This window comes from Pleurodeles waltl, chromosome 6 (assembly GCF_031143425.1).
Source record: "Pleurodeles waltl isolate 20211129_DDA chromosome 6, aPleWal1.hap1.20221129, whole genome shotgun sequence".
Classification (NCBI taxonomy): domain Eukaryota; kingdom Metazoa; phylum Chordata; class Amphibia; order Caudata; family Salamandridae; genus Pleurodeles; species Pleurodeles waltl.
The window spans coordinates 958,024,743-958,045,787 of record NC_090445.1 but is presented as its reverse complement, the minus strand read 5'-3'; positions in this window follow the sequence as shown (position 1 = coordinate 958,045,787).

Sequence of the window (21,045 nt, the reverse complement as noted above, 5' to 3'; positions counted from 1 at the left end):
GAGGCAGATGGGGGCACCCTTCAAATAAAAACAAGTAATTCCTGGTGCCTAGTGGATTTCTGCACCACCCCCAAGAGCACTTTGGCCTAAAAATAAGGCCAATCTAATACAGTCAAAATAATCACCCCATAATGGGGAGGGCCATTGCCCAAGGGGCCACTCCCCAACTTATATTTTTCAATCCCTGGTGTCTAGTAGTATTCTACCCCATGCGGAGCAGATTGGCCTAAAAATAAGGGCCATCTGGCCCTGGGGGGCAGAAAATGGCCAAAATAATCACCCATAATGGGGAGCAGCCCATGCCCAAGAGACCACTCTGCAAGTTATATTTTTTTAAATCCCTGGTGTCTGGTGGCATTCTACAGGTACAAATTAGCCTACAAGTGAGGGGGCAGAAAATGGGCAAAATTTATTCCCAAATATTGGGAGCAGCCCTTGCCAAAAAGGCGTTTTGCCATAGAAATTATGGTTAGTGCTGTTGAAAGAAAATTATGGACATTGTTTAAGTGAGTTCTCAAACACCAATACCTTCCTCTCCTTTTTCATTAAAACATTCTGACATGCAACCTGAAACATGCACTTTCAAAACCAGCAGCAGAATGCCAGTTAACCAGCAGCTTACAGTGTTTTAATGAGAAACTAGAGTGCTAAAATTCTGAATTTATGCCACAAATTTGGCACATCTGAACGCCATATTGATGGACTCAAAGTAGAAAGCTGAAATAATTTTCTACTGAAGATACTGCAGTAAATAAGGAAATTAGGGTGTTTTATACCAAGCCAGTCTCCCAAAAGGGCCACAAGAGAAAAAGAGCCCAAATGTAGCTCAAGTATAGTTTAATGACAGAAGTGTGCAGAACACTTAATGTTTCTATTTTTTTTTTGCAGTTTTATGTAGCACAGACTTGACCCGAAGGTATTGGAGTCCTTTACATGAACATCAGTTAAATTACACAAGGACACATCCATTTTGGTACATGAAGATAGCAAATAATTTAAAAGTGCTTTGTTGCTATTTGAGAACTTAGAAAATATGTCCTCATTTAAATTATTTAGACCACTACTCATAATTTCTATGGGAATAAGTCACTCAGATTTTTTATAATTTCTAAAGGAAATGCTTTATGTATTACAATTTTGATTACATCAAGATGACATCAGGCATGCCACATTTTTGTAATATATATACTTGCACCCCCACCACGCCCAGTTTTTCCCTCAAAAATGTTACTGCAAATATGAAATTGATGTTATCAAGGATGTTCTCAAAGATGTCATGAGTGCTATAATTTGTGGGGTAATTAACAGAGCATGGCGAAGGCACAAGTTATAGTTACTTCAAATACCTCTAACTATAAAAGATGAATTTCTGTCATTTGGTACATTTAAAATGTGAGCCTAACTATAACGTCCCTGTAACCTTTGTTTTTTTAATTAAATTTCTATGTTTTTTATTCTATCTCCTGACTATAACGTCCCTGTAACATTTGTTTTTTTCAGTGAATTTCTGCATTTGTTTAGCAGCTCACTTTTTGTAATAGTAATGCTGGCTCCCACAGGAGGTGGGGAGACAGCTGAGACCATGGGGGCCTTCAGACTCCTCCTACAGTCTCCAACCATTCAGATTGGGTGCCCTGGGGGGCTCTCAGGACACATCGCCAGGTCCAAGGGCATGGGGTCCCTGGGGAGGTAGGCTACATGGCCTCCCTTCCCCCAAAAATAATTAGACCATTCCCCAGCAGATGGGGTCCCGGGGCAAAGATCATCGTAGGGATGGAGGCCGCAGGGCTCCCATCCCCCCCAAAAGAAAATTAAGCCAGGCCTCAGGGGATGGGGTCTCCGCAGCCGAGATTGGCTGTGCATGGCGGTAGTTGGCTCAACGTATAGTCAAGAAAATTAATATACATTAAAAAAACATGGAAATTCACTGAAAAAAACAAAGGTTACAGGGACGTTATGGTTAGGAAATAGAATTTAAAAAAACATAGAAATTCTCTTAAAAAAACAAAGGTTACAGGGAAGTTATAGGTAGGCTCACATTTTAAATGTACCAACCTATAGAAATTCACCAATTACTGCGCTCATGATATCTTTGATAACATCATTGATAATATCAATATAATATTTACAGTAAAAAATAAATTGATGAAAACTCTGTGCATGCTGAGGGCGCGAGTTATAGTTACCTCAGGGCACAGGTTTCCTCTGTTTCCCTTCCCACATAGATGCAGGAAGGGAAACAGGGAAACAATTGCTCTCACAGACAGGGAGCTGCATCTTTAGTGGCTTCCTGTCTGTGACAGCAATGCGGGCTCCCACAGGAGGTGGGGTGCCGACTGGGGCTGCAGGGTCCTCAGAGTCCCCCTGCAGACTCATTGTACACTAGGAGATAACCAGGCCTGAGGTGGGGTCCCTGGGGCCAAGATCAGCCTTAACATATAATAATTAAAAATACTGAACATATAATAATGAAAAATACTTTACATAAAAATAAACCTTAGAAAGTCACTTAGAAAAACAAAAAGGACATTATAGTTAGGTTCTGAATTTATTTGCATAAGACCAGGGAAATTCAGCAGTTATAGTCAGAGTTATTTCAGACTTCTGCCAGTTCACTCTTTGACCCGATATGGAGCCAAATTGTTTCAGCATCTTCTTAGCTCCATCAAGATTAACCTATATGTCCTTTAGGAAGACCAGTAGGTCATCTGCATACAAGGAAGTCCTGAACCATTGCTCACCAATGTGTAGCCCTTGAAAAAATAACCTTGCTTGCACACAAGCAGCCAAGGGTTCCATTGCCAGGGTAAAGAGCAGGGGAGATAGTGGGCAGATCTGCTGTGTGCTTCTGCCCACTCTGTAACTGTGCAAAATGGTTCTGCCTGTTCTGTTTTGGGCTGTCAGGTTTGTTTAGAGCAACTTGGTCCTTTCCAAAAAGCACCATCCAAGTTGCATGTGGGACATTACTTCATATAATTAATCCCTTTCTAAGCTATTGAACACTTTTTCAATGTCGACAGCAAAGATCCCAGCTGTCGCTGTATCATAATCTCCTCCCATCATAATGGACAGGAGTCACCTAATGTTAGAAACAGTGTTGCTTCTGGGAATAAAACTGGACTGAGCAGGAACGGATGAATTTAAGATTTTGTAATCTAAATTTAGCACTGAGAGAGATCTTTACACTCTGAAGTCGGAAGCTGGTTTTCCTGGTTTTAACACCAGCAGCGGACTATTACTGCATCCCTGGTGGTTGGCATTTTCTTGCACAAGCTGCGTTATATAAGGCTCCGAGGGGGGCTAATACTTCAGATTAGGTGGCATGGAATTCGGCCGGGAGCCTGTCTGTCCCGGGTATCTTGCCGCGTGCTAGGGATTTGATAGCCACCTTTATCTCGTGTGCCATGATGTCTCCTCGGATCTCCGCCTCTTCTGCTGAAAGGCGAGATAATGGCAGGTGGGTCAAGTAACTGTTAACCTCATCCAGATTGTGCTGTATTGTGCTTTCGATAAGCTCTGAATAATACTGGTAGAAACAATCAATAATTCATTCATGGCTATAGACCCGACCCCCATCATCCGTCTCTAATTCTAGGATGGGTGCCCTCTTTTCGCAGGATTCGCAGTGTGCCTGTCTGGTCCCTTTCCGCATGTGTGTGATCCATGTAACCCCAGTAATTAAAGCATTGCAGTCTCTTAACCCAGACTGTCATTTCTTCCTTCTTTTCTAGGAGCGACTGATGTAAGTCTGATTGGGAAGGTCATTATACCTAATGGCTGCGAAGCTCACTCTCTGCCTCCAAACTTTCTCACAATATCATCTTCCTGACACATATGGATGCTGCCATGCAGTACCCCGGTCACTGCCTCGAAAGCAATCCACTCCTCTTGTGGCTAAGTGGGAGGCCCATGGTTATCCTCAAAGTACTGTAATATCTTTGACCCTATATCCTCCATGAATGCCTGATCTTCCTAGGATTCATATTTAAGTTGCCATGAAGGAATCCAAGCCCATGAGCGTTCCCAGCTCAGATGTAAAATAATCGGGTTATGATCAGAGATCGTGAAGGGCAGGTATTCGAAACTGGAGACCAAGCTGTACACGTCAGGGGTACAAAGAAATGTATCCAGCCTTCAATGCAACTCATGCATTGCAGAAAAAAGTAGTAGTCGCAGGATTGTGAGTGAGCCTGTCTTCAAATGTCTATCAGCCCCCATCTTGTCTGCCATTCCGAAAATGCCCAGGCCACTCTGAATGTTGGGGAGTCTGGGTGGGACCTATTTATGTATGGGTCCACCACACAGTTGAAATTTCTTCCCAATATCAATGCGTGTGTAAGGTGCTGAGCCAATGTACCTAATAGGCTCATGAAGAAGGACCCATGGTCCATATTTGGGGCATATATGTTAGCTATTGTTCTATCACAGCCCTCTAATCTGTCCTCCACCATCACATACCGGCCTTCTGGGTCTACTAATTGTTTAGTGTTTAGAATGGAACTCCTGCCCTCACCCAGATCAGGACTCCTGTGGCAAAAGTGGAATATGTAATGTAGTATAGCAGGCCTCTCCATCTCCGTTGGAGGGCTCGCACCTCTGTGGATGTAAGATATGTCTCCTTTAGGGGAGCCACCTGCACACTTCACCTATTTAAGTATGATAGTACTTTATATCTTTTGGACATGGTATGCATTCCATGAATGTTTCATGAGAGGAACCTATAGGTTGTGTGGTGAATCCATTTTAGTTCTCATTGGGACTCAGGACTTTAGCTTAGTCTTTTGGCTTGCAGGCCTGTGTCCCCCGTCACCTAGTGACTTTTAACCTAATTAGCTTCCTCTCTTTTAGCCCATTTGTTTTATTATTTCTTTTAAGATTGCTGCCCTGGTTTATAGTTAAAGAAATGTTTTGATTTGCATTTTCAGTGCCACTGTGTGAAGGCGTCATTATCAGCGTCATGATCAGTGATGTATGTAGGTATTAACATCATGTCCCTTTCTCACGTGTGATAGGAACATAATGTACACTTGTTAGGGATTGTTGATATAATTCCCCCCACAAGTCTGACTCCTTATAACCTCTTCAGGAATATACCTGAGTCAGGGGTCCTACATTATCTGTATAAATACATCTCACACTGACAATGACCTTAGAGGGATTCCTTCCAGATGCCAGCTACACTCCACGTCACCTTGTTGCAGAACTCAACCTTTGTGTCACCATGAAGTCTGACCTATAAACCAGTTTCCAAGGTAACAAAGGCTTGGGGCTGCTTCTCATTAACATGGTACTGGAAGATTAGGTTTACCATACCTAGCTCTGATTAGGTTCTCTTTGCTAGGAATTTTACATCTCATGTTTATTGTAAGATGGTGGAGGTTTTTGTATTTGCAACTCTTATCTTCGCAATTAATCTTCTTTTACTGTTCATTATCCTAATAATTGCAGCTCATGCATTTTACCGTAGATTGCAGTCTTTTCAATAAACCTATTGAAAACTTTCCTGCATCTCATTCATTGCCTGTGTGTGACTGATACTTGTTGCTAATGTGAGTAAAGGATAACTTCCGTTCGATCATGACTTCCCTGAGAGGTCTTCTCTAGAGTCCATGCATAAGGCTGCCAGAAATCACCTTTACTGTCTGAGTTTTTGGTGAGGTCTTGTTGAGGTTGGGCCAACAGCTGCGACTTGTTGTAGGAGTGACTTAGTCGCCTACAAACAAAAGTGCTGTCATCCCTAAACCAGCAGCCTCGCCTAAAAACAAAAGTGCTGTCATCCTAAACCAGCAGCCTCGTCTAGCAGCGATAGTCCAACTATGACAGTTGTGGGGTTTTCATTGATGATGCAGTGTTGTGTATCCTCCCCTTCCCCCATCCTCTCTCCTCCTCCGTTGGATGCCCAGGAAGTCTGGTAATCTGATAATCAGTATAGTACAACTTTCATATCCCCAACAGGTACACTGAGTAATCTCAAATCAACTCCCAAACCCCAGGACATGTAGTGGTTCACTCCTCATCCAAACAATCAACATATTTAACATTATCTGCAGTAATCGGTAGACTATGTAATAAGTAGGATGAATTTAGATGTATGCACCATGCTCCCCGGCCTCCCACCTAGCACTTTTAAAATATTTAAGTCCCCAAAATCTGCAAGGGCAACAACTTAGCCGCTTTTCCCAGAGTCCCAATTTTACAGTGGTCTGGAAATCTGTCCTCTGGGATGACCCATAGCCACATCAGCTATGCCTCTTGTTGATCAAATGATATCATTTGACGTTCCCAGCATTACATGTGGCATATGCAAGCTGGAGTCACCTGAACTACTAGCAAAGCTGGCAGACTCAGAGTCGTCCGTAGCTTTGTCAGCCATTGGCGACCATGATCCTGCACCAGAACCGCTCAGGGAGGCCACTGCTTCCATGGCCTATCTCCTTCCATGCTTCTTTTCATCCAATTGCAATTGCATTATATGCGCCTTCCTGGTGGCTCCCCTTGGCTTTCCATGTGTATTGGGATTGAGGTCCCTTGTTCGGGCCCAGCTGAGGATTGTGATTGAGCCAGTTTCCACACTTCCTGTGGTGAATTGAACATTTCAGGGCCACGGGTGGTACCCACGCTATGCCTTGCCGATAATATCATTCCACATTGCAGGCTCACTTGTCTGAGCTTTTGTTTGGCCTCCTAGACTGTAATGTGATGCTTCTGCACTTCACAGGTCTTCTTTATATCATGCTTGAGCCAGTATGTAATCTTGGTCCTAATAGAACAGTAGGTTAGCCACCACTGGTCTTGGGGGTGTTCCCAGGATCGGTGCCCTCGTGGGTACTCTGTGAGTCCTCTCCAGGGGAAAGAATGGGGATAGGCTATCCCACTGCAATTCCTCCTAGATCCATGCCTCCAGATTGTTTACCATGTTAATTCCCTCGAATTGGGAGTCCCACTATATGGATATTGTTTCAGCATGACTGGTTCTCTGCATCATTGACCTAGAGCTCTAGTGTGCACACCTTTGTTTACATGGAGGAAAGTCTTTCATGCCTTAGGGCCATAACGGAGGGTATATCTGCTAGCTCTCACTCAGTTGTGGTGATGTTCTACCCAAGATGGCAATGATCATCCCTAAGTAGGCCCAGGTTCACTCCCAGAGAATCAATTTTTGTTTCTAGCACCTCACCGGTGGCCATTATGGCTTTTAATATGTCTTGTAGCCTTGGGTTCCCTGGTCATCCTGATGTAAGGTCCAGTACATCATTCTCAGGCAGGGAGGTCTCTGAGTACTTTGTGTCTGGTCTGTCATTAGGGCTGCTGTCTCACATTCTCACTTCTTCACCTCCTTGCCATGCTGATGGTCTCCTTTGGTGTAATTGGCGAGTCAGGAGTGAAGATGGACTGGGAGGGGAGCGATGCACACTCAGCCAGATTTTAGCCGGAAAACGTTTTACCCAGTCACAATCAAATTCTTTTACTGTGGAGGGAATATGGTGCCGCAGGTGGGCATGGTAAAAGCAAAGGGAGGTCAAGCAATCAGCAACTTTCTATTGCTGGTAGTTGTCAACCCATGACCATCGTTAAGTGGAGATGGGTGCCAAATGTGCCGGTGCTCGGGATTTCTCCGATTCAGCCTTATGCTTGAGTCACCCAGGGGCACTGATATTACTGCATTTGGAGGCTGATTACCATTGTCAGAATATCTCCCCAGATCTGGGAGTGGAATGGTTAATCATCAGTAAGTCTTTTATTTACAATTATTATATTTTTTTTCATCACAAGTCCCTCATGTGACCATTCTCCAGGGACCCATCAGCATGCTGTTGCTCATGTGTCTCAAGAGTTCCTGCCATAAGGGGCTTTTATGGGAGGCCTCCAGGCCCTAGGTTGCGCAGTCTGTTGCTTATACTCCTCTGTGGCTCTCCACTAAAGAGGGGCTCTCACGTGCTCCGTCCCTTACCTCGGTGCTACCACTCCAGGACTCTGCTGCAAAAGGGGCCCCTCCCACTTCGGTCTCACAGTGCCAGCTGTGTCCCACCTCCCACGGTCTCACCAGACCTTGTTCACACCTGTGAACAAGGTCTGGTGAGACCGAAACGCGTCAGGGGATTCCTGTTTGTTTGTTTATGATCTCACTAATGTATTAAAAGTTAAGGTATTTTTGGCACAACGACAGAGTGCGGTTTTCTCTTGCTAAAACAGAAAGAGAATCTTGTTTTTTGAAGATATATATATATATATATATATATATATATATAGATGTAAACATATATATATATATATATATATAAATATATATACATAGACGTAAATATATATATATATTTATATATATATCTGTTTTAGTCAGAGTGATCTAAATTAAATATAACTTGTCCTCTAAGGTAACTATAACTCACCCCCCCAACATGAGCAGTTTTTTCCTCAAAACGTTTACTGCAAATATTACATTGATTATAACAATGGCGTTAGCAAACATGTCATGAGTGGCGTAATTTGTGGTGTAATTAGAAGTGCATGGCGAGGGCACGAGTTATAGTTACCTTAGGTCACAAGTGATAATTACTTTAGATAACTCTATCTACAACAGGTAAATTTCTATGGTTTTGTACATTTAAAATGTGAGCCTAGCTATAACGTCCCTGTAACCTTTGTTTTTTTCAGTGAATTTCTATGGTTTTTTTAACTTCTATTTCCTAACTATAACGTCCTTGTAACCTTTGTTTTTTTCAGTGAATTTCTATGATTTTTGTGGGACTGTCAACGAGTGCATGTGTATGAAAGTGTATTTTCACCAGGGTTTGTGACTCTGTCGTCACGTTACATGAGGGGCCACACAGGGGTCGTGACAGAGTTGTGAAATCACGATTGTGGGGAAAAAAATAGTTTTGAACCACTTAAAACTCATAAGGGGTCCTTCAGACACTAGTTGGTGAACCTCACAGGGTCAGAGTACCTCTACCCAGACCCCTTTTATTATTTACAGCCCCTATTTCCATCCCCCTGGGCCATGCACCAGTTGATAAGGTGGAGGTTGCGACATTCTCCTCAGGTTGTGACCAGCCAATCACATTGCTTTCTTCTGTCACGCGGAGCTGCAACGCTACACAGTGGATTCGCAATAAATCTGCATGCCTATATATATATATATATATATAAATAAATTAGAATTTCCTTTAATTTCTCAAAAACTACTGAACTGATGTACACCAAAAATGTCTCTTTCTGAACCAAGAGCTACCTTTTTGCTAAATTTGGTGTAATTCCGTCCAGTATTTTTGACACTATCGCTGTCCATAATCCCTATAGCAAAATGAATGGGGAAAATGTATTTTGCGACCCCCCCCTTTTCCTCTGCCTCCCCTTTGAAGGATCACCCCCTACAGCAACTGATGTGAGCAAGAAGGTTTTTTGGAAGATTTTGTGAAGATTCATCAAGCGACGTTAAAATTAAAAGCAAAACAAAACGATTTTTCTATAGAAATTAGGTCCTAACTATAAGTACCTAGTGGTGACTGCCACTAGGTAATACATATATATATATATATATATATATATATATATATATATATATATATAAAAATATATGTATGTATATACACACATATATAAATATATATATATACTTACCTTAAAAATATTTACTTTAAATAGACTTTCAGTGCATGGTAAAGACATGCAGGGTAAAGGCATATGTTTGGCAAAAAAAATGTGTGATGAAAAATGTATGGTAAAGGCATGCGTGTATTTTTCTGCATTGCAACATCATGCAACTGACAGGATCTTCTTTGACATTCTGCCTGAATGCTCTGCTGGGGTTTGTCATATGGCACTTGTGGTGCACTGCAAAGAAGTCTCTCTTGTCAGAGGCAAATGTTAGCTGATGCTGCGACGGGGTTCTTCTGTTGTCCTGCTAGCTCAGTCCTCAACCACAATGAGACTTTTTTGACTTTACATTACCATAGCCTGTTTAACAGTTGTTCTGGGGTGGTACATAACATTTGGGGTGCACTTCAAAGGAGGAAGACCAAAGCATTTTGTTTGAGTCTACTGTCTGGTTGCTGAAATCTCAGATTTGAGTTTACCAGATTCTGAGTCTGATTATGACCTTGGCGGAGGGGATTACTCTATCACAAACATGACGGATATCCCGCCCGCCGTATTACAAGTTCCATTATATCCTATGGAACTTGTAATATGGAAGACATGATATCTATCAAGTTTGTGACAGAGTAATCCCCTCCGACAAGGTTGTAATCTGGCCCTCTGTCTCTGAGTTTGTTGTGGTTACAGGGACTGCTTAAAACTGACTTTTAGTTTTAGATGTGGGAGGATACCATTCTTCCCAATGTACGTTCCTCTAACACACCTTCAGACCCCAGAGCCCAAGTTTAGTGTGACAAAAAACCTTGGCTATCTTAAAAATACCCAATGTGGGTAGGATAGCCCCAGGAACATTTACTCTGCTCATTAGGGAGGCCTGAGAGGTCATTCCAGCCCACTAACTGGTGCCAGAAATAAATGTGGCACCTCCGGGCACCCACTGCAGAATACCCCTGGACAGTAAAAAAACAAAAGTGGACTGAACATACTGTCAGAAACTTGAGAAGAACCTAGAAGACTGAACCTGCTCGTCTTCTCGTACCTAGGATGAAGAAGTGGACTACAAGTGTCAAATGGGCTGACCTCCTGTTTTTCCTGCAAATGCCCAATGGCAGCTGGACTTGGACTGTACTCTCCTGTTGGCCTCTACCCACCACCCTGTGTGTTGCCAAGTGACCACTCAAGGACCTGGGGGCTTTAGTAGTGCACTCTTGTTGTGAACTAGGACTTAAAGGAGTTAAGTCACAAGGTAAAATCTTTGACCAGGACAAACGTGGTTAGTGTATCCAAAGTGCATACCTTGGTAGTTAGTGTCAAATTACACCTAAGTCCAGTTCTATATAAAAATGTACAAAATTCATGTCATTGGTTCCCTTTTTTAGATTTTTTTCATTTGGAGTCATTTTGTTTTTCTAATTTTTTCTTACTATTATTGGGATTATTATTATTTTGCATCTCAACTTTATTACTGTTTTAGTACAGCACAGTTACTTTACACATTATCTCTAAGTTAAGTCTGTCTGCTCTGTGCCATAGCTACCACAGAGTTCAGCTCAGGTTAATTTATTGACTTTAAAGTGCTTTCAGAAAAGGATTGAGATTACTGCTTGAGGTGGGTATTTACCCAACTAAACTAACATGGATTACTACTTACAGCCAAGCATAGAGTTGCCTGACAGAAATGATTTACATCAAAGAATATTGGCACATTTGAATATGTGCAATGGGGATGATTATGACCCTCATGACGACATTGGCGATAAATCCTGCTTACCGCCACGGTGACGGCTGCCAACATACCGCCGCGGAGGCAAACATCCATTCCCACAAAAAAAAAAACACAAAACTGCCACAAACACTTATCTGCCAGACCAAAGGTTAGTGTTAAAGTGTTGGTACGAACACCCATACCGTTATGCCAACAAAACAACGCCCACCACATTATGAACCATGAATGACCACGGTGGACATTCAATGGAAGTAGACCATTGGCGGTACACACTGGTGCAGTCAGAATGGCCACCCAAATACAAAACAACACAACATTAGCCAAAACTAAAATCACACACCTGACACTGATACACACACCACACCTACCCACCCACAGCACTATAAAACACACACCCACCTTACCCATAACTTTTTACGAACACAAAAAATAGCCAAGAGATAGCCACGCAAAACACAGCAACAACTACACATACCACAAACACCCATCCATCTGTCACGCTCCCCACACCCCACCAGATTATTCAACACCCACAGCACAACACACACCACACAACACCCATGTCCCCACAAAGGCACCCCCGTTTCACAGATGTGGAGTTGCGGGTCACGGTGGAGGAAATAGTCAGGGGAGAGCCACAGCTGTTTTGAGCACAGGTACAGCAAATGTTAATTGCCAGGAAGATGGAGCTATGGCAAAAAATTGTGGACAGGGTGAACGCCTTGGCCCAGCATCCAAGAACAAGGGACCACATCAGGAAGAGGTGAAATGACCTACGGGGGAAGGTATGTTCCATGGCAGCAAGGCACCAGCTCACCATCCAGAGGACTGGTGGTTGAGCCCCACCTCCTGCCCCACAGCTGAAAGCATGGCAAGTCTTGGCAATACTGCATCCTGAGGGACTCACTGGAGTAGCCGGAGGACTGGACACTGGTGAGTCAATGTTTACTGACCTATCACCCCCCATACCTGCATGCAGTCTCACCCCCTCACCCTGACTCCTATCACTCTGCTCCATCCCACACAGTGCACCTACACATTTGACTAACCCCAATGCCAAACCCTGCATGCCATACCAATGCATGTACAGCCCTCCCAGCCATGCATGTACACCCACCACCAATGCATGCACAGCATGGAAAACTAACAATCCCACAGCACATCACCATACACAAACAAAGGTGGCAGGGCAACAGCAACGATATAGGGGAAGCTAGGGATGTACAATATGTCACAGATATGAAGCATAATACATCACTTACATCCCCACAGGTGCCCCAGCCAATCGCAGCGGCGAGGAGGTGCCACAACTATCCAGTCCCGCAACAGAAGATACCCCCAGTGATGACAGTAACTCCGGACTTCTGGATCTGGATGAGCTACCTGGCCCATCAGGAACCACTGGTCAGTTAGCCACCCAAGCCCACTCCCAGTCCACCACAGAGCCTCCCCCCTCAGTATCCAACACCACAGCACCCACCCAATGTCCCCACACCTCTGTCCCCAGGACACATCAATCAGCAGTGTGCCCACCTGTACAGGAACCCCAGTCCACACCTCACAAGCCAAGACAATCAGGGTTTTGGGATCAGTGGCAGTGGGCACACAATTCAGGGGACAGAGGCACAGGGGGACAGGGACACTGAGAGGACTGCTGTGCGCCAGGGGGAGGACAGGCCCAGGGAACAGACTATCCAGGAGGCACTCACTAATGTCCTGGAGGCTTACCAACCATCCAAGGACAAGATGGGCCAGATTCTTTACAACATGCAGGAGAACAAGCGGCTGCAGGAGGTACACCATCAGGAGATCAGGAAAGATTTGCAGGTCCTCAACACCACCATGGTCTCCATAGCAGTGGTGCTGGCTGATATGGCCAACATCATGAGGGAATATACTGCACACCAGCGGGCCCCTTCCACTAGCCAGTCAACTGAACAGCCCACCACATCTGCTGCAGCTAGCGGACAGGAGGCCCTGCCACAGGACCCACAGGCCACCAGCACCCCTCCCTCTGCAGAGGGTGAACAACCCCGCAAATGTTCCCTGTGACCCAGACAGATGCCAGAGACACTTGCCAAGACCAAGACCACCGGCAGGAAATGAGACCCTCCTGAATGTCCCCCATGTGTTCTACTGTCTCACCTTGTCCACTTTGAACTACCATTGTTCCTCTTCCTATGCCCCCTTGGACACTGGATCGGTGTAACAAACATACTGGACCAATACCCCGGACTTACCTCTACCATCACCCCATTCAATTGCACTATTCCTTCTATAAATTGCACTACAATAAACATCCTTGGACACAACTTGAGTGAAAGTGCTTTATGTGATGTAAATGTGCAATTATGTTAACAGTTACATCTTGTGCAATTAGCATGAACTTTGGTATTGTATACAAATAATGAGCTGTAGCTGACTGTAGTCATCACATCAGTACACAGTTGTAATAACACCAACATCTTCAAATTGAGAAGGCATGGGTGACAGTCAGTTGAGATGCAAAGGAAGTGACTACCATCCTGCTACAGCCACACTGAAAACATAAAGAATTAGAGGAATGGTCAGTTCCACAGTCTCACCTGTGTGTCATTGGAAGTACTGCTGTATTGCTGATGTTCTGTTGTCCACTTCCTCATCCCCTGCCTCCTCATCCTCACTGTCCTCAGGGTCCACTGCTGCCACAGGGGCATTTCCAATCTCCTCCTCCTGCAGATAAGGCACATGTCATCTGAGGGCCAGGTTGTGCAACATGCAGCATACTACAACTATCTGGCAGACCTTCTCAGGGGAATAGCACACGGATCCACCTGTCAGATGGAGCATCGGAACCTGGCCTTCAGGAGGCTGAAGGTACATTCTATGATCCGCCTAGTTCACCCATGTGCATCATTATACCCATTCTCAGCCCCTGTCCTGGCATTCCTCACAAGGGTGAGGAGCCACTACAGGTTTGGGTAGCCAGAGTCACCTGCAAGAATTGAGGGACAAACATTAGCCTTACACAATGGTTTGGGGGATGACTCCAGAAGACATACACTGACATATATTGGGTGGGGACTCAGGGTCACCTATCAGCCACACCCTGTGCCTCTGTAATTGTGCCATCACATTTGGGATGCTGTTATTCCTCAGGACGAAGGCATCATGCACCATCCCAGGATACTTGGCAGTGACGTGGGTGACGTACAGGTCCACCAGGCATACCATTTGCCCACTGAGTGAGTGGAACCTCTTCTGATTCCTGAACACCTGTTCATTGTGGCAGGGGAGGGACAAATGCAATATGTGTTCCGTCAATCGCCTCAGTAATATTAGGAATATGTCCCATTGCATAGAATCCAGCCTTATCAGATCAGGCTCCAATTGAGTACACAGCTCTGTGACCCTGTCCACTCTATAGGTTAGTATTATATGCCGGTTCTCCAGTGTAGCCAAGTCCACAAGGGGTTTGTACATGGAATCTTGCCTCCTCCTTCTATTCCTCCTCAGTGGTAGGTATCTAAGGGACTCTAAAGGGAGAAGGGTCTCACAACTCAACAATGGAACCACCACCCCAGTGTAACTGAGTATGTATGTAATCAGACAATGTGGATGGCAATGTATGTACAATTCACAGCAATGATGCAGTTTCCAATTTCTGATTGTTGTCCACCACCATAAAATGGCTACAGCCGTTCCTGTAAGTATGAAGAGGTGGAAGTGATGTAACTCTGCCGGCATTGAGCATCATGGCGGAAGGCTGTCTTGCACCACCGTCGTATTCCTCATTGGCTAAAATGGGGCTCTATGGAGTACAGTGTCCACTTGATTCCTGACTTTACACAGGACAACTCCTACAATGAGTGTGCGGCTGTGACCTGTGTCTGGATCCTGCTGTGGCCCGTGTGACAGGGGAAAGGGCCCCTGACTTCACTTCAGAGGAGTTAGAGCGCCTGGTGGTTGGGGTCCTACCCCAGTATGGGCCTCCAGACCAACAGGTGAGTACATCATGGGGATGATGCATTCAACAAGGTTGCATGGAGATGTGTGTGCTGGCAGTGTGTCATTTGGGTGGGGGGTATGTCTGGTAGTAGTTACCACTGGGTGATGTGTGTGCCAATGGAGATGTAAATTTAATTTGTGGGCCATATGTGTGACAGGCTGGATTGCATGGTTAATTGTGTCCTCCTGTCTGTATTATCTCTGCAGGTCAGTGCTCATCAGAAAAAGGGATTGTGGCATCCCTTCATCAAGGAGGTGCAGACCATGGGGGTCTATAGCAGGTGGAGCACCCACTGCAGGAAAAGGTAGGAGGACCTGAGATACTGGGCCTGGAAGACCGTGGAGGCCTAGGTGGGGATGGCCTCCCAACGAGGGCGGAGTGCCCATCGGAACCTGACTCCCCTTATGGCCCGCATACTGGCAGTGGACTACGCAGAGCTGGATGGGTGCTTGAGGGCAGCCACAAGGGGGTGAGTACAGTGAGCGTGACAACCTTTTTTGTTGCCTGGCATGAGATCCTGGTGGTGGGTTTCAGTTAATGGGTGCCCCTTAATTCCAGCTCAGACATTGCTGCATGGTCTAGCTTAAGGTAAATGGATGTATGGCAAAATCTTGTAACCTAGCTAGGTGGCATTCCATGTCAGACAGGGCTTCGTGGGTCCCAGGAGGGGTGCAGTTGGCTGTGTTTGTCTCACATCTTACTGTGGTACTTAGCCAATGGAATGCCACTGCGATACTTTGTGCTCAATCCTGAACCCTGTGTGTGATGGTAATGTGTATGCCATCTGTGGTGTTGGTGCTCTAATTGACCCAGTGCTCCCTTTCTCCCCCCCTTATTTTCATCTGTCATCCTGTCCATGTGTGCATTAGCATCATCTGGCAGAGGAGCAGGGGCACCGGTGACTGAGGGAGCTGCATCCCACAGGACCCAGGAGGCAGAGTCCACCGACGCAGAGGGCACCAGTGGGACAGAGGGCAAGGGGAGCATCACAGCAGAGACAGGAGGTGACAACACTGACTCTGATTCCTCCTCCGATGGGAGCTCCTTGGTGGTGGCGGACACTTCTGGAACCACCCCAGCTACCGGTACAGCCACATCCCTGTACCAGCACCACCCTTCCAGTAGCCCCCCACCGAGGTGCCCGTGCCCGCTCACCCAGGAAGGTGGGCATCTCCTTCGCCACAGACACCTCAGGCCCTGCCCCAGTGAGCATGTTGCCCTCAGTGAGGAGGCTATTGACCTCCTGAGATCCATCTCTGTAGGGCAGTCAACCATAGTGAATGCCATTCAGGGGCTGGCATCCCAGATGCAGCAATGCAATGCATACCTGGAGAGCATCCACGGTGGGTTGGCGGCCCTAAAGAGATCGTTTCATGTTCTGACCTCCTCTCTGCTGGCAGCCAGTGTCCCAGTTCCTACCGTCCCCCCTCCAACTACTACTTCCCAGTCCCAGTCTCCTCAACCCCAATCCAACCCACGAACACATACAGACAAGCATGCACACAAAACATCACACAAGAGTAGCACATTCAAACACAGGCAGCACACTTCAGGGTGCAAGCACTCACACAAACAACAGAAAGTTGCACACACAACAACATCCACTGACTCCACTGTCTCCCCCTTCTCCGGCTCCTCCCTCACAGTCACATCCGCACTCACACCTGCGTGCGTGCACTGCATCAACAGCCACCACCACCATCACCACATAAAGCAGCACACACCTCACTTGCAGACACCACCACAGCATCCATCCACTTGTCCCCTTTGTCCTCTCCCACCCTGTCTGCCCCCTTCTAAGAGACACAAACTCATGCACTCAGACTCCCAAGAGCCATCCACCTCACATGCACACTGCTCATGCACCTACACCCAAGTCTAGCAGACGTACACCTCCAACAACCCCTCCCTCAACCTCCACTGCCATCCCACATCCCACCCCAACATCCCTAAGAAGCTTTTCCCTGACCATCTTGACCTCTTCCCTCCCCCTCCACCCTCTGTCCTGCCTGTAAGTGCAGGGTCTCAACGATCCAGCACAGTACCTCAGCCAAACAGTCTACCACTGCTCCCATCAAATCATCAGCTGCTGGCACAAAGGGGCCCCAGAGTGTGACAGCTGCCACTCCTACTGTGAGCACACCTCCACCTCAGAAAGGGAGGACTAGGGTGGTGAAACCCAAGGGACATGAGACAGGGAGAGTGAAGGCACCTCCTAGTCCTGGAGGCAAGGACACAAGTGACATGTCAAAGGCCAAGGGGACCCATCACAAGAGGGGACACATGGATCCCCCTCCACCACCAAAGAAAGGGAAGGTTCCCACTGCACCATCAAAGAAAGGGAAGGTTCCCACTCCACTACCAAAGAAAGGGAAGGTTCCCACTCCACCACCAAAGAGAGACAAGAGGCCCCTCCACCAGCAGAGTGCAACGATCCCCCACCTCCATCCTAGGCAGCCAGGGTTACACCTAAACCAGAAGTGGGCAAGGAGCCCACACCACCAGCAGAGGCAGCCAGGGTTACACCTTTACCAGCAGAGGGCAAGGAGCCCTGACCTCCAGCAGAGGCACAGCAGCCCTCACCTCCAGCAGAGGCACAGTACCCTCACCTCCAGCTGAGGGCATGTAGGCCACCCTCCAGGGACTGTTGTGCAAGGAGCCAGCTCCAGAACCAGTGGGCATGTTCCCCACTTCAGAGACTGTGACCTTGGACTCCCCCCAGAGACAATTGGGCAGGGAGCCCCCTCCAGAATGGTGTGTGTTGTGCATGTGATTGTCACTCTCCTTTTCCTCCCTCTCTCCCTTGTGTGCTAGGTGGCTGTACTCACCGTCATCGTCTTTATCAGTGTTGGTGTTCCAGGAGGGCCATGGCGTAGAAGAGCATCGGGAAGACTTGAAGTTACGGTTCCATGGCTGCGGCGGTCTCCTCTGTGTCCCTGAAGGTGAGTCTTTCCTCTTGTGTGCAGTGTTTCCGCCAGGCTTTTGATGGTGTCGGTACTGCCCCGGAAAACCTGGCGGTTTGCTATGTCATAATATGGTGGGTGGTACCTTGGCTTCCGCCTGGCTGTTGATGGCTACCGCCGTGGTCAGTGGTGTTCATGCCCTGGCGGTTGGTGTGGTACATTGGCTGTCTATGGGAGGTATCGCCGCCATGGTCATAATTTTGTGGTAATTACCACCAGGCTGTTGGCGGGATGACCACCACTTTTACAGTAACCGCCAATATCATAATGAGGGCCTATATGTATGTGAATGTGAGTTATCATGTGAGATAGCTGTGCACATCATTTGTAGGTAGTCAGTGATTTGTAATGCATGTGATTTTTTCATTTTAAAGCTTCTCAGCATGGTATGGCTATCTCTCCTATATAAACAATAACTGTTGTTTGAAACAGATTTCCCTGAATCTAATGATGCGTCATAAACTAGAGTTTACTCTGTTAAGAACATATATGCATGGGGGTGTGGCCCCATGCGAATGAAGAAATCCATTTGCCTCTGCGCCGTATTATAGATGCAGGCACAGAGCAAAGAAGCTGTCAGGAGGTGCACTGCGCAGTGAAAAACTGAGCATCTTTGAAGTGGCAGCTCTATTTTTCACATGTCTGCGCTGCTCCCAGAGTGGTGTGATTTCGCGGCTGCCCTGAGGGCAGCACATTCATGCTAATACAGCACATTTTCCATGTTTGCCACATGCGTACCTTTTAAAAGTGAACCTGGCGCAAACAAGGAATATGTGCCTTATGTGTGATACTTCCCCAGAAGGAACATTACTCAAGCCCTGGTCACCAGCAAACTGGACTACGGTAACACTCTATATGTAGGTGTTAGCAATTGGGTCTCTAGTTGGCAGAGGTAAGCACTGTGTCTAAGTAGGGACCACAATCCTAGTCAGGGTAAATCAGATACAATCCTAAATTAGCCTGTGCTCACTCTCTGGTAGCTTGGCACAGAGCAGTCAGGCTTAACTTAAAAGACAATGTGTAAAGTATTTGGGCAACACTTAAAGTACAGTAACACAGTGAAAATACCACAAAACAACTCCACACCAGTGTAGAAAAATGAAGATTACTTATCTGTTTAAAATAAGACCAAAACAACAAAAATCCAATTACATTTGCATAAGTTATCACATATAAAGCTTAACATTGAAAGTCACAGTGCACAAAAAGATGCAGCTGCACCCTTTACAGGCGTGGCGGTAAGGTATTTTTAGTGGAATGCTGGAAAAGCACTCGCTCATAGTTCTAATGCGGCCTCCCGACCAGAATGATTTACAGAGGATCTTGGCTTCCCCAGCCCCTCAGGATTGGGAAGTCAATGTGGGGCAGCAACCCACAACAGGCAGTCCAGAGCTGCAGCGTGGTGTCACACTGGGTGGATACACACACATAGGCTGAGGAGCCTGCACCGCTCCCCCACTCACAGTACCTTGTCAGTGTCTTGGCAGCTGTGTGAAGGTTCCCTCAGTCTTAGCGGCTGGGCCAGGCACGGTGCTAACTTTTAAAATGTTAGAAGGCACTCAACACACACTGGGCTGGTAATACGAAGAAGTGCTCACACGCTGACTTGTAAAATGCTGAAAAGCACTTAACACGCTCTGGGCTGGTAAAGGAAGAAGTACTCACACAAGCTGGCCAGATAGAGCGTCAGGCACATGATGCGGTCAGACACATGGCTCCTCCTTGAAAAGCACTGCTGCCAGACTCACGAGAGACAGAGTCCCATGGCAGTAGAGCACAGTTGAAATCTTTGATGGCCCTTAGGTTTCCAACAGGGGCCAAGCCAACAAGTCCTTTGAATCACTTGAAATGTCCTTTGAGGTTGTAAAGTAGGAGAAGTCCTTATCTCTGCAAGTCAGCGGGCAGGCAGGCCAACACAGCAGAGCAAGATGCTAAGTGGCAATCCCTCATAGTAGCACAGCAATTAGCCGGCAGCAGGTCAACACAACACAGCAGTTAGCAAAGTGGCAGTCCCTCCTGGCAGTGTAGCTCCTCCTCTCGGCAGAGTCTCCTCAGGATCCAAAAGGACTTCACAAGAGGTCTTTGAAGATCAAAAGGTCCATTCCATTCCTCCTCTGGCTCCAGACACCATATAAGGGGGTATGCCTCTCTTTGTGTGAGGAGCAGCACAGCCCTATTCAGGTGTAGGATTCAGCTCTTCCCTCCCATCTAGTCCTGGAAGACCTGTCAGCCAGGTGATGGACCATCAGGATGCACATATCACATCCAAGCTCCCTTTGTGTGTGACTGCCTAGAGGGAATGCACAAAGCCCAACTGTCATTTACCCCAGACGTATGTTCAGAGACAGGCAGAGGTACTGAATGGTTCAAGTAAGTAAATGCCAACTCTCTAAAAGTGGCATTTTCTGACTTACAGTTTAAAATCCGACGTCACCATAAGTTGTGATTTTAAATTGTGAGTCCAGAGACCCCAAACTCCATATTTACATCTCTTCTCAATTGGAAATTACACTTAAAAGATGACTTAAGGCAATCCCAATGTTAATGTACCAGAGAAATAGGCCTTGCAGCAGTGAAAATGAATTCAAGAGCTTTTAACTACCTGGACATGTTAAACTAAGAAATTACATGTACAACTTTTTAAATACACTGCACTATTCTCTAGAAGAGATGCCAGTTCAAGATGCTGACTCACTCATATAAAAATCTGCACAACAAAGGACCAGCATACATCAACAAATGAATGACCGTCCACCAACCAACCAGGCTCC